Source organism: Bidens hawaiensis, unplaced genomic scaffold, assembly GCF_021521415.1.
Source record: "Bidens hawaiensis isolate Kalapana, Puna unplaced genomic scaffold, B.hawaiensis_p1.1 tig00012997_1, whole genome shotgun sequence".
NCBI lineage: Eukaryota > Viridiplantae > Streptophyta > Magnoliopsida > Asterales > Asteraceae > Bidens > Bidens hawaiensis.
Window position 1 is genome coordinate 4,557 of NW_027492087.1, and position 15,612 is coordinate 20,168.

At 37.3% G+C, this 15,612-nt stretch overlaps 1 pseudogene; it reads left to right on the plus strand.

Moving 5' to 3' along the window:
* The first annotated feature begins 201 nt into the window (after nucleotides 1-201).
* LOC143542795 (villin-2-like) lies at nucleotides 202-15,612 on the plus strand (annotated as a pseudogene).

Below are 15,612 nucleotides of genomic sequence, written 5' to 3' on the forward strand. Positions count from 1 at the left end.
GGGTGCATACCCCTTCAGTATCCTTTACATGTCTCATATACACGCACATATACATATATTCTAAAGTACAAGAAAATGGTTGCAGTACACAATGGTTATTCTTCCCTTCTAATATTTTTAAGAACATGCGTAGGTAAACATTTTAAAAAAGAACATATTAACAAATTAGTTTAACGGTTCTTTATGTACGTAACATAGACATTTGTATGTAAGAAGTAAAAGTTTTAAAACATATGAACCATTGATAAACAAAATTAAATATGTGTATATATGCATATATATCATTTTCGTATATTTTTGGGTTTGTTCTTAACACTTTATAGAGGGCTTGAAATTTGGAGAATTGAAAACTTTCAACCCGTACCTTTGCCGAAATCTAGCTATGGCACATTCTACTCTGGAGACTCATATGTTGTCTTGCAGGTGTTTTATAATGTTTAAATAATATTATATCTTTATGAAATATGATTAAATGATATTATTGTTTAAAACGGTTGATGTTTGCAGACTTCTGCTGGCAGAGGTGGTGCAGGTGTATTCGCGTATGACATACACTTCTGGTTAGGAAAAGATACTACTCCGGTATAACATATATACAATATATATACATACATTATGTCTACTTATGTATCTTGTAAATGTTTATTAGTTCATGATATAAATCAGGATGAAGCTGGAACCGCAGCAATAAAAGCAGTGGAACTCGATGCGATTCTTGGTGGTCGTGGAGTGCAGCATAGAGAACCTCAAAACTTTGAATCTGATAAGTTTATATCGTATTTTAAACCATACATTGCGCCACTCGAAGGTGGTGTTAAATCGGGATTTAAAACACCCGACCCGGAAGAGTTTGAAATAAGATTGTATACGTGCAAAGGAGAACGTGTTGTTCATTTGAAACAGGTAACATATGTTTTCAACATATATTCATTTATGTATGTTTATGTTTGTATAAAGTATTTGATTTTTATTTTTGTTTTTTTAAGGTCCCGTTTTCTCGATCTGTGTTGAATCATGATGACGTGTTTGTGTTGGACACGAAAGATAAGATATTTCAATTTAATGGAGCGAACTCGAATATTCAAGAACGCGCGAAGGCATTAGTGGTTATTCAGTTTTTGAAGGATAAATATCATGAGGGGACATGCAATGTTGCCATTGTTGGTAGGTTTTTGATATTAATAATGATATATGCATAGTTTTTATATCTTTTTTTACTAATTTTTCTATTTGTTTTTTTAACTTTTTAGATGATGGAAAACTACAAGCCGAGGGTGATTCGGGTGAATTTTGGGTTATTTTTGGCGGGTTTGCACCTATTGGCAAAAAGGTTATGAGCGATGATTATATCGTTCCCGAAAGGACAACTGGCAAACTTTATAGGTATTAGTCTAAAGTTTTGGTTTGAACTTTTTAGTCTGAAAATGTTTCAACTGAGTAGGGGTGTAAATGAGCTGAGCTAAGCCCGAGCTTATTTAGACTCGGGCTCGGCTCGTTTCGAGCTCTATTTCTAAAGCTTGAGCTCGGTTTAAGTAAGCCAATATCTAGTAGCTCACGACCAGCTGGGTTGTTTACAATCCTACGATTGAGTATATAAGTTCAGTGACATCATGTACAAAACACGTGAAGGGTATTTTCGTCATTTCACCAAGAAAACTTGTAGGGAAACTTACTTTTGCTCTATGACTTCTTTTTATCTTAACAACGTTTTATCTATACTTGCATACAAGCTTAGTGACATCATGTGCACAACACGTGAGGGTATTTTTGTCATTTCACCACGGAAATTTGTAGGAAACTTTCATTTGCTCTTTAAATTTTTTTATCATTACAATATTTGATCTATATTTGCAGCATTACCGGAGGGAAAGTAGGGGATCAAATCGAGGATTATTCAAAATCTTCATTTGAAACTGACAAATGTTACTTAATGGATTGTGGTGCCGAGGTGTTCGTTTGGGTTGGCCGAGCAACTCAGGTGGACGATAGAAAATCCGCCTCGCACGCTGCAGAGGTAAAATAAATACATAAATAATATTTTCTCTTACATTTATTATATCAGTTACTGATGTTCATTATTAAACATTTATAGGAGTTTGTCACTAGCAATAACCGGCCCAAAGCCACCCTTATAACACGACTAATTCAAGGTTACGAAACACATGCATTCAAGTCAAACTTTGACTCTTGGCCGTCATCAATCACACCTTCTGCTGAAAATAGAGGAAAAGTGGCTGAAAATAGAGGGAAAGTTTCAGGTAATGTTAAAAGTTACATTTTCGAATCATTCACGTATAAATGGGTCGATTTGGGTTGTGTTTGACCTCCAACGGGTCAAACGGGCCGTCTGGTTAACGCTGTTGAAAGTTGTCCAAATTCTATATTTGATGCATACAACTTCTGGAACTGTTTTCATCAATGTACTATCTCATTATTGTAACAATATGGCGCATGTAATATTATTAGTGCAAGACTGCAAGATCTTGTAATGCATTATTCATTCTTTTACAAATATATGTAAACTTTTTTTTTTTGTATTTTTGTATTTTTTGTATTTTAGCTTTGTTGAAGCAACAAGGTGGCGAGCCAAAAGGGGAAGAAAAAAACGCACCTGTAATCGAGGAAGTCGTGCCGCCTTTGCTCAAACCTAATGGAAAACTTGAGGTTTGATTCTATATTCATTGGTTTCTTGTATTATCATTATTTACATGTTTTAAGTATTTTGGGCATGTAGGTGTGGTCTATTGATGGCGGTGCTAAAAACCCGGTAGCCCACGAAGACATTGGTAAATTCTACAGTGGAGATTGTTACATTTTTCTTTACAGTTTCCATTCTAGAGAAAAAAAGAAGATTTTTATCTTTGTTATTGGATTGGAAAAGATAGTACTGAGGTATAATAATAGTAATAATATTTGTTTTAATATTATGTCAACTAATAATATTGAATGTTTACATTTTAATCCATCTGTTTTAAAACAGGAGGACCAAAATACAGCCGCTAAGTTGACTACTTCAATGTTCAACTCACTCAAGGGGAGGCCCGTTCAGGTATCATTACGTCTGTAAACGAACCGAACATTCAGTGAATTGTTCTAGCGGGAAGTTCGTGTTGGGTTTCTATGGAATTTATAAACTTAGTTAACCATTTAACTAGTCATAATAAAGGCGGAAGCGTGATATAAACAAACTAAACATATGTATCCATGTGTTTATATATGTATATATTACAAGTTTATAGGAAATGTGTACATGAACAACCTAATTTATTCATGTTAAAAGATTACCAATAATCTATTTATTAGAAACCCGAAGCAAGGATCAAATGATACGGGAAAACTAAACTATCAAAGCTATAAACACTTACATTCTTAACCTTTTAAGAGTGTGCTTGATGTTGAAGAAGATGATGATGTTGATGCTAGACTTTCAAAGGAAAATCCTCAAACGGAAGATACCCCGAGCCTCCAACACACACCGAACTTTGTTAGGGAGCTTGAACACGAGAAAAACGAGACCCGAACCTCTTCTTTTCTTGTCTTCGGCCGAACCAAAAAGCAAGAGAGAAAAGGTGTTGTATATTTCTTCTTACTTGAAAGTATGTTGATGCTATTTAAAAATGAGATCATATCTCAATCAAATCCTTGGTTAGGTCTTGGTCAAGTAAGTCTTACTCAACCTACATCAACTCTTTACCAACTTTGACCAAGTGTATGGAGTGTATGTGACTCATGTTTTAAATGATATATATATTTTATACCTTATAAAATATATAAACACCCCTTCTTTTATAAACCATTTTATAAAAGAACACATGTTTAAATAATCATTCCAATAATAATTATTTGAATAAATAAATTAACCAATTAATTTATTTAACACTTTCAAGTAATTATTCAGAAACCCGATTTCTGAATGTGTCGTGTTCTGTATTTGTTTTATAGATCATATCTCAACAAATACATAATTGGTGTGTGTCTAACTCGTTATTGGGTATGACCCGACTTGGATCAAACACAACTAGCCACATTAACCTAATTATGTGTCTCGGGCATACGGTATTCCAACAATCTCCCACTTGCACGTGACTCATAAGAAGTTAATGCTAATGGTGAATACCGCCTAACAACAGGTCACCACCCCTAGTGTGTTTGACTAAGTGCCATTCAATAACATCATCCCCTTCAAGTCCATACTTGATATGATATAGGTAAGTCTTATCACTACATCCCTTTGTTACTAGATGTCCTGTCAAATCGAAGAGACACAGAGTGATCATTCTCTCAATGATTTAACTTAACAGGCCTTAGACATCTAAACTCTCAACACATAAGAGGAACAAATCCCATCTTGACTGCATACACCCTTGTTGACATCTCGTATGATATCTGAGCTCTTTCTTACACGTTATCGTGTTACCGAAATAACAAAGAAGAGAGTCAAGTTATCAGACTTGATGAAAAACCAGATCCAATATGCATCTCAGGTCAAAGGACACAATGATACTCGCCTTTACTCAAGGATTACTTATGATCAGTTACACTAACTCCATGCAGTGATTCTTGAGAGCGGGTCAGTCCAATATTTGTATCCCACAAATATCTATGAACTTTGGTGGCAAACCTATGCCCTATATTCATCACATGAATATCAACCAATCCGGGTTCATAAGAACCTTCATACTTGTTCCCACAAGTATGATCGACTACGGACGTTTAGAACAACATAAGTCATTCATGGATTAAACATGCAAATATAGAACATAACTCATTGAATAATTAAAACATAATTAATTTTCATGAGATACCCATTACATTCGTTCTTATACAAACACTAAACACAGATTAAATCCACTCACTAGAATACCGAAGTCCTAATGCACAAACATGACCTTCATGCTTTGGCCTATCGAGGAGCTTCGTGAGTGGGTCCGCAATATTTTGATCGGTATGAACTTTATGAATACATATCTTTCTCTTTTCAACTTCATCCCTTATGTAGTTGAATCTGCGCTCAATGTGCCTCGTTTTCTGATGAGCACGAGGCTCCTTGATCTGTGCAATAGCACCCTCATTGTCACAGAATATCTCTAGGGGCTCCTGAATGGTAGAGATAATCTCTAGATCCATGATGAACTTTTTCATCCATGCAGCTTCTTGGGCTGCCATTGAAGCGGCGATGTACTCAGATTCTGTAGTGGATAACGCGACAACATCCTGCTTCGAACTCTTCCAAGAGACAGCGCCTCCATTCAAAATGAAGACATATCCCGACTGTGACCGAGAATCATCTCGGTCAGTTTGGAAACTCGCATCCACGTAACCCTTTACGACGAGTTCCTCCTCACCAGACCCGTATATTAAAAACATATCCTTAGTCCTTCTAAGGTATTTTAATATATTCTTGACAGCCATCCAATGACTGTCACCTGGGTTGTGCTGGTATCTACTCGTTATGCTTAAAGCATACGAGACGTCCGGTCTAGTGCACATCATTGCATACATAATAGATTCTATTGCCGAAGCATAAGGAACATGCTTCATCCTATCCTGCTCTTCCTTAGAGCTAGGACTTTGGGATGAGCTTAACACGGTTCCTCTAGGAATAGGTACCAAACCTTTCTTAGAGTTTTCCATCCTGAACTTTTTCAGGATTTTATCAATGTATGCACTTTGATTGAGTCCGATCAATTTCCTTTGTCTATCCCTATAGACCTTTATTCCCAAGATATATGTCGCTTCTCCAAGATCCTTAATTGAGAAACGACTACTTAACCACGCTTTAACGTTTTCCATACTTGGTATATCATTTCCAAATAAAAGTATATCATCGACATACAAAATAAGGAACATGATTATACTCCCACTAGCCCATTTATATACACACGCCTCATCACCGTTTTGGACGAAACCAAACGCTTTGATTTCTTCATTAAAACGATGATTCCACATCCGTGATGCTTGTTTCAACCCGTAGATTGATTTCCTTAACTTACATACTTTATCAGGATTAGATGGATCGACAAAACCTTCAGGCTGAACCATATGGACATCTTCCTCAAGATATCCATTAAGAAAAGCGGTCTTGACATCCATTTGCCATATCTCATAATCAAAATGAGCTGCAATGGCAAATAATATCCTGATCGACTTAAGCATCGCGACCGGCGAGAAGGTTTCATCATAATCAATCCCTTGAGTTTGTGTGAAACCTTTTGCTACAAGTCGTGCTTTGTAAGTATCTAAATTTCCATGCATATCGGTCTTCTTCTTGAAGACCCACTTACATCCAACCATTTTGGAGTTAAGTGGACGATTAACCAATTCCCAAACTTGGTTATCGTGCATGGATTGCATCTCGGCGCTCATGGCTTCAAGCCACTTGTCACAATCAGGTTGTGACATAGCATCTTTGTAGGAGATCGGTTCATCCGAATCGACCAAGTAGCAATCATCCACGAGAAATCCATATTTCTTGGGAGGTCGACTAATCCTACTAGATCTGCGAGCAACGTGTGTATGATCAACCATTTGATCACCTTCAACATCCTCGTGTTGAAAACTAGTATCGACCAACTGTGTATCATCCAGTGATTCTTGAACCTCTTCAAGTTCCACTCTCTTTTCACTAGGTCCTTCCATAAGGAACCTAGTTTCTAAGAAGTATCCTTTGCGTGAAATAAACACTTTTTGTTCACTAGGATCATAGAATATATATCCTATATCATCCTTTGGGTATCCTATGAAGATACACCTGATGGATCGAGCCTCAAGCTTATTTGGGGTGTCACGTTTAACATAAACTATGCATCCCCATACCCTTAAATATGAAAAGGATGGAACCTTTCCATGCCACACTTCATAGGGTATTCGATCCACCTTTTTGGTCGGGGCCATATTCAAAATACGAGCCGCTGTAAGTAGCGCATATCCCCAAAATGATGGCGGTAGTGAGCTTCGTGCCATCATTGATCGAACCATGTCCAACAGTGTTCTATTCCTCCTCTCGGATACTCCGTTATGTTGAGGAGTTCCAGGAGGAGTGAACTGTGAAATAATTCCACAATCTCTAAGATGACATTGAAAAGCATCACTTAGGTATTCGCCTCCTCTATCGGAGAGGAGTACCTTGATTGTTCGGTCGAGCTGATTTTGTACTTCATTTTGAAATTCCTTGAACATTTCAAAGGCTTCATATTTGTGTTTCATTAGATACACATACCCATATCGACTAAAATCGTCGGTAAAGGTAATGAAGTACCTTTCACTATTCCTACTAGTGGGCTTGAGAGGTCCGCATACATCTGTATGTATGATACCTAACAAGTCCTTAGCCCTCTCATTTGTACCTTTAAAAGGTTCTTTGGTCATCTTGCCTTGAATACAAGATTCACACTCATCAAACGAACCTAACTCATTTGTTTTCAAAAGACCATTCTTTTGGAGAGTATTTACACGATTCTTGTTTATGTGTCCAAGACGACAATGCCAAATGTAGGAATCACTCAAATCCTTTTTGAGTCTTTTAGTGGAAGTTTGATATAATGAGCTATTTGAGGTATTGTCATGAACCAATTCATAAATACCGTTGTTTGGTACAGCTTTAAAATAAAAGATACCATTAGATGATACATGCATTTCTGATTTTACAAATTTAAAGTCAAAGTTACATTGTCTAAGAAGGTGCACGGAAATAATGTTCCTAGTCAAACTAGGAGCATACAAAACATTTCTCAAAACAACTTCCAAACCACTTGGAAGCGATAAAGTGAAGTCTCCTCTAGCGACCACGTGCACCCTTGCACCGTTGCCCATGAAAAGACTCACTTCGCCCTTCTTTAAGTCTTCATTCCTTTTGAACCCCTGCAACCAATTGCAAATATGAGTTCCACATCCGGTATCCAATACCCATGTGTTAGAAGAAATAAGATTTAGCTCAATATTAATCATAAAGACATTACCCGAGGCATGCCCCGCATTCCTCTTGTCTCTTAGCTCCTTTAGGTAGACCGGGCAATTGCGTTTCCAATGTCCGGTCTCCCCACAACCAAAACAAGGATCATCCTTATGACCCCTCGGTTCCACAACCTTTTGTTTCTTTGCCATAACCGGTGATTTGCCCTTACCCTTAAGATGCACAGGAGGACCCTTTCTTTTTGCTACCTTAGCCTTAGAATTGGGTTGAGATCGATTCTTGGATTTACCTTCATTGATCGCAAACACGGGTAAAACCCTTTTACCCATGCTCGCCTCGGCTGTTTTAAGCATTGAGTGAAGTTCTCCAATGTTTTTGTCCCACCCATTCATGTTATAATTTAACACGAAAGTGTCGAACCTTTTCGACAGGGAGTTAAGGATCAAATCCGTTGCTAACTCTTTTAAGATGGGACAATTGAGCTTGGCGAGGCGATCAATGTAACTTTTCATCTTAAGTACATAAGTTGAAACTGGTTGATTATCATCCATTCTACATGCATGCAAGGCTCGAACCGTTTCGAACCTTTCAACTCTTGATTGCTTAAGGAACATTTCCTTAAGTTGAGTAATCATGTCGTACGCATTATGGTTTTCGAAATCCTTTTGGATTTCGGGAACCATAGTCGCCAACATGAGGCATGACACTTGAATGGAATCTTCCGTGTGTTGGACCCAATTCATATATTCGACCTCACTTCCCTCTTCCGGTTCGTTGGGGATAGGTGTTTCCAAAACATGATATAATTTTTCTTGTTTTAGAACAATCCTTAAATTTCGGAACCAATCCGAAAAGTTATTGTGGTTAAGACGGTCTTTAGCGAGAATAGATCGGAGAGATACATTTTGGACGTTAGGGATTATGTTGTCGTCGATGTGTGCGGCCATCTGCAGAATTTTAATTAAGTTCATTTTAGTGTTTTACCTTTTTAATTATTAATACCCTTTTATATATACCAAATATAATTAATAATTAAAATCTAGAATCCAACGATAAACCCGACTCCGGTTAGGTGACCTTTTTCCCATTGTCGGTTTATCAAGGTAGTTATTCATAACAATTGCAAACCCTTTTGCAACTTCTAGAGTTTATGGGACCGGTTCGAAATCATATTTCGTGTCGGCATGTTTATCCCATCAACACCTATTAGACCCTATGCTTGGGTGACCCTCTTCACATGGTTCTAATTTAAGTCGTCCTACTTGTATCAACTTGTAATATCAACATACAAACGGTTAGGTGACCTTTTTCCCATTTATATGCCAATATTACCTCAACATATTAATTTACTCTACGCGGTTAGGTGACCTTTTTCCCACTAAGAGCTTACTAATATGTTAAGCGTTATACAAAAGGATGGTGTTTAACTTGTTATCCTTAATTTTAAATGGGTTTTTTAGTTTTAATAATTCTAGTTGTAAAACTTTAAATCATGTTCTAACATGCATTTAGTAACATGATTATTTTGAAACCATTTTCAAAATTCTAATTTATAATAAAACCATTTTATTATGGGCGTGAGACGGCTAGTTAATAAATCCATTTTATTAAACTACGTGTCACGTGATTACCGATAATTGTTAGAACCCGTTTTATGCTTTATTAATTAATTCTATGTGACGAAGTTGATATCCTAATATCTAACAACCACATAATCAAACAATCAATTAACAAGCATACACAATTATACTAGACACGAGCCACTATGTTAGACCACACTTGTTAGCCGAAACAAGTGTGTGTCTTAGGTCCGATCCTAAGGGACACATGACACATGGACGTTGTAGCTCCCACTCGATCCCGCATCCAAAAACGTCGAGCATCTTCTTCAACCCCTTTTGTGATCCAATGGGCTTGTAATTTGGACCTTAGCTTCCAATTTTGCAACCTTCTTTAATTTTACAAAACAAATGTCCTAATACATTTTTCTATAAAATAAAGATATTGCAAATAATCTATTTATTACATACCCATATGAATAAATAATTACAAAATTGCCCCTAATTAATTATTACAAACCGAAACTTTGAATAATTAATCACAATCACAACAAACATCCATTTGGTCTACGGCTCGGTCTAGTTTTAACAAACATAACCCGTTATGTCTTAGGAACCCGTTCCAAAACCCCTTGACTTTATCGAGCCTAGCCCAACCCATTTTGGGCTTGACCCAATAACTTGATTATGAGCTTCGGCCCACATGTCCAAAACACATGGGCTTCGGCCCAATGAAAGGTCTCATGGGCTTCGGCCCATTCAACCAAAATGGGCTTCGGCCCATTTCACTTTCTCCCCCCTTTTTTTTTCCGGTTAGCCCATTAACCAAAACAAGTGGGCTTCGGCCCAATTTCACCCGAATTGGGCTTCGGCCCATTTACTCGGTTTTATATATATATATATATATTTTTTTGAACAAAGCCAAAAATTATAACAAGATTAAATACAAAAAATCATGCATGTTAATTTTTGTATAAAATCTTTCAAGGGGAAAAATATAAAACCGAAAACCCGAAGCTTAGTTTCCCGTATCCCGGCTCTTGATGCCATTTGTTGGGTTTCTATGGAATTTATAAACTTAGTTAACCATTTAACTAGTCACAATAAAGGCGGAAGCGTGATATAAACAAACTAAACATATGTATCCATGTGTTTATATATGTATATATTACAAGTTTATAGGAAATGTGTACATGAACAACCTAATTTATTCATGTTAAAAGATTACCAATAATCTATTTATTAGAAACCCGAAGCAAGGATCAAATGATACGGGAAAACTAAACTATCAAAGCTATAAACACTTACATTCTTAACCTTTTAAGAGTGTGCTTGATGTTGAAGAAGATGATGATGTTGATGCTAGACTTTCAAAGGAAAATCCTCAAACGGAAGATACCCCGAGCCTCCAACACACACCGAACTTTGTTAGGGAGCTTGAACACGAGAAAAACGAGACCCGAACCTCTTCTTTTCTTGTCTTCGGCCGAACCAAAAAGCAAGAGAGAAAAGGTGTTGTATATTTCTTCTTACTTGAAAGTATGTTGATGCTATTTAAAAATGAGATCATATCTCAATCAAATCCTTGGTTAGGTCTTGGTTAAGTAAGTCTTACTCAACCTACATCAACTCTTTACCAACTTTGACCAAGTGTATGGAGTGTATGTGACTCATGTTTTAAATGATATATATATTTTATACCTTATAAAATATATAAACACCCCTTCTTTTATAAACCATTTTATAAAAGAACACATGTTTAAATAATCATTCCAATAATAATTATTTGAATAAATAAATTAACCAATTAATTTATTTAACACTTTCAAGTAATTATTCAGAAACCCGATTTCTGAATGTGTCGTGTTCTGTATTTGTTTTATAGATCATATCTCAACAAATACATAATTGGTGTGTGTCTAACTCGTTATTGGGTATGACCCGACTTGGATCAAACACAACTAGCCACATTAACCTAATTATGTGTCTCGGGCATACGGTATTCCAACAGTTCGTTGATGTTTGTTTATTTTGTTTAAAATCTTTTGGTTCATTACAACTTGATTTAGATTTTGTAACTGTCGATCCTTTCTTTAGGGCCGTGTTTATCAAGAGAAAGAACCGCCACAGTTTGTAGCTATTTTTCAACCTATGGTTCTTTTGAAGGTACTTGTTGTAGCATTTATATAATTCAGAATCACAAAATTGCACTAATTTTAACGTTATTTTACTAATCTCGTGAAAATAACGTTAAAAGTGGCAGAAGGTTAATCAGGCATCATGTGGTGGCGTTGATAGCCGAAAGACAATGGTACATGCACCAATCAGCCGGTGTCCCGATGATTGAGTGCTATGTGCCTTATGTCCAAGGCTTGATGCAAAACTACTATCGAGCCGGGGGTCTCATCGGAAGCAGCCTCTCTATCCCTATGGGGTAGGGGTAAGGCTGTCTACATCTTACCCTCCTCAGACCCTACCATAGCTTGGCTATTGGTGGGATATACTGAGTACGATGATGATGATGATGATGATGATGATGATGATGATGATGATGAGAATCACATTATTAAATTCTGTTAAAATGATAATATTTATTTTTTTTGTACTCAGGGTGGATTAAGCTCAAGTTACAAAAGCCACATTGCAGACAAAGGAACAGCCGACGAAACTTACAGTCCGGATGCTGCTTCAATCATTCGAATATCAGGAACCGCAGTGCATAATAACAAAGCTATTCACCTAGACCCCGTAAGTATAAAATTACTTAATTACCCCTCTTTTAACTAACTTTCTAACTAACTGTAATCATGTATGTATTTTAGGTACCAGCATCTTTGAACTCACACGAATGCTTCGTGGTACATGCCGGTAACCACCTATACATTTGGCAAGGAACACAAAGTACTTATGAACAACAGCAATGGGCAGTCAAAATTGCTGATTTTTTAAAAGTATGCATTTCATACTCTTATTTAGTTTTTGACTTTATGGTTAATATTTTATATATATTGTTTTATATTTAGCCCGGGGTAACCGCAAAGTATCAGAAAGAAGGAACCGAAAGCGCAACGTTTTGGCTCGGGCTCGGAGGGAAAGAAAATGTCAGCACCAACAAAGTATCATTGGAAACTATTAGAGATCCTCATTTGTTTTCATTTTCACTTGCCAAAGGTTAGAAAAGTAATTTTTACTTTTACATTGTGGTTTTGGATTTGACATATTAATGGTTCTAACTTGTTTTTGGTTTGTGGATTTTCAGGAAAATTTGAGGTGGGCAAATTGCTAGATGGTTGGTTTTATTAATTATTTATGTGACAAATGTGTAAATAATTTAGACACAATTACAAATTTTGTCCTTTAAAAAAAGCCAAAAACCGGTTCGTGTCCTTTTCTAAGTTTCCTTGCAGGCGGTGTCCTTTAAACTTTTTTTTTCTACACGTTATGTCCTTTACGCTAACTGGGTTAGAAAAACTCAGTTAAATGCCCTCACGTGAGACGCATGTGAGGGCATTTTTGTCTTTTTGCCTACCCTTCTTCTTCTTCCAACTCCAATTCATCAACAATAATAACATGACCACCGCTAGCTGTCATCTTATTCTTCAAAGGTTACGAAGGCCGTAGCTGCCGTGTCCACCGGCCGTGCTCGTGGTGACGTCAGCGGAGGTAATCGGAGTGGAGGAGAGGAGTTGCAGGTGACGTCGAATCAAAACCCTAATCGAAACCCTAATCGAAACTCGTTCATCGTCTTCCGCCAAATCGGGACCATAATCAAAGTCTGTTCATCGTTTTCGGCCAAATCGGGACCATAATCGAAGTCCATTCATCCTATTCCGCCCAAATCGGACTCTGTTCATCTTATTCCAGCCAAATCGGAACCCCAATCGGAGCTCGCTCATAGTCTTTGAATCAAATCGAAGACATAAAGATGCAATCGAGTAAGAAAGAGAGTGAATCTCGGTTCTTGGGGAGCTTCCGGTGGCTACGGTGGCGGTCGTTATGCTGGAGCTTTTGGCTACAGTGGTTTGATGGTGACCGGAGAAGGTGACCACCTGCAAAAAAGGCAGTGGTTTCCGGTGGTTTAGATTAGAGAGAGAAAGAGGAACAGTGGAAAGAGTATGGAGTCAGAAAGACGAAAAGACAAAAATACCCTCACATGCGCCTCACGTGAGGGCATTTAACTGAGTTTTTCTAACCCAGTTAGCGTAAAGGACATAACGTGTAGAAAAAAAAAGTTTAAAGGACACCGCCTGCAAGGAAAGGACACGAACCGTAATTTGGCTTTTTTTAAAGGACAAAATTTGTAATTGGGTCAATAATTTATTTTTAAAAAACTTTTTGTTAAAGGTGGAAGAAGTTTACAACTTTGATCAAGATGACTTGTTGCCAGAGGATATATTAATATTGGATACACATGCTGAGGTTTTTGTTTGGGTTGGTCAAGCCGTTGACACGAAGGAGAAGAAAAACGCTCTTGATTACGGCCAGGTATTCGTTTAGCGATCACAATAAGCAGGTTGGGTAACATGTCGAAATGAGTGTTATTTTCACAAATCCAATTTGTCATGTCATGTAAGATTATTCAATAATAATTTAGCAGTAACTTTTTTCTGGCTAAAATGATTTAGAAGGTTTTATGCATAAAAATGCACTATGAAACTTTTGACCTCTATCCTTTGGGCCTAATTTTTAAGTTTAACGTGTTCATAACTAAATGGGTCAAAATTGTTACATGTGGCATTTTTGTAATGAAAATTTACTTTTTTTATGGGCTGAAGCTTTGGACGGGTTGTACCCGCGTGTGCCATTATACAGAGTTCCGGAAGGAAATGAACCTAACTTCTTCACAACATATTTCTCATGGGAACCTTTGAAAACAATGGTATGTGTACTTGTTACATATTATTATTATTATCATTATTATTATTATTATTATTTATCAACCCGTTTTTATAATTATTTGGATAGTAATTTGTTTTCATTTTTATTAATTTTTCTTTTGTGATGCAACTATAGATTCATGGGAACTCATTTCAAAAGAAGATTACTATACTGTTTGGAGCAGGCCATGAGGTAAATTATTGCCTAAATTTTGGGGCTTTGGGCTTTTTGGGGTTTTGGGATTATTGGGCTTTGGGCTTTTAGGATTTTGGGCTTTTTGTCCTTTTAGGATTTTTGGGCTTTTTTTTGGACTTTTTGGGCTTTTTGGGTTTTTGGCCTTTTAAGGCTTTTAGCTTTTTGGGCCCGATTAGTTAAACCGAGTAAAACTGGGTTGACAGCTAGGTTACCCGTTTTCAAAGTTGCCCATTTGGGCCTGTTTTGATCCGTTATCTGACCCGCTCAGCCCATTTGACCGTTTGACATTTGTTGTTAACACAGAGCTCTGGGAATCAAGGTGGCGGTAACACTCAACGAGCTTCCGCCTTGGCGGCTTTGAACTCAACTTTCAACTCATCTGGTGGCGGTGGTGGTGGCGGCGGCAAAGGACTTGCTAAAGGTTCAAGTGCTGGTTCACAGAGATGGGCTGCAGTCGCTGCATTATCCGGGGTTCTTACCAATGAGAAAATCGAAGAACCCGCCCCCGAATCACCAGGTATTTAAAACGGGCCCACAAACACTACATTAAATAGTTATTTTGACTTGGCCCGTTTCATACACAGACTAACGGGCCAAATTTGTTAAACATGCAGAGAAGCCCGAAGAACCCCCAGAAGAACCCGTGGAACCGTGGAACCATCTGAGCCCATTCCTGAAGAAGAAGAAGAAGAAGAAGAAGAAGAAGAAGAAGAAGAAGAAGAAGAAGAAGAAGAAGAAGAACCGAAAGTGGCTATTGAGGAGGACGAAAACGGTATCTTATCGAGTCAGTCCACTTTCAGCTATGAACAAGTTAGGGTCAAGTCAGAGGATCCTGTTAACGGAATCGATCTTAAGAGGAGAGAGGTTAGTTGAATAATATGCGGGTTAAAATGGGTTCGGGTCAAAAGATCATCAAAATAGACATTTTAATCCATTATTTTTTTTATGTTATAGGTTTATCTTTCAACTGAAGAATTTGAGTCTTATCTTGGGATGACAAGAGAAGACTTTTACAAGTTACCAAAATGGAAGCAAGATATAACCAAGAAAAAAGTTGATCTCTTCTAG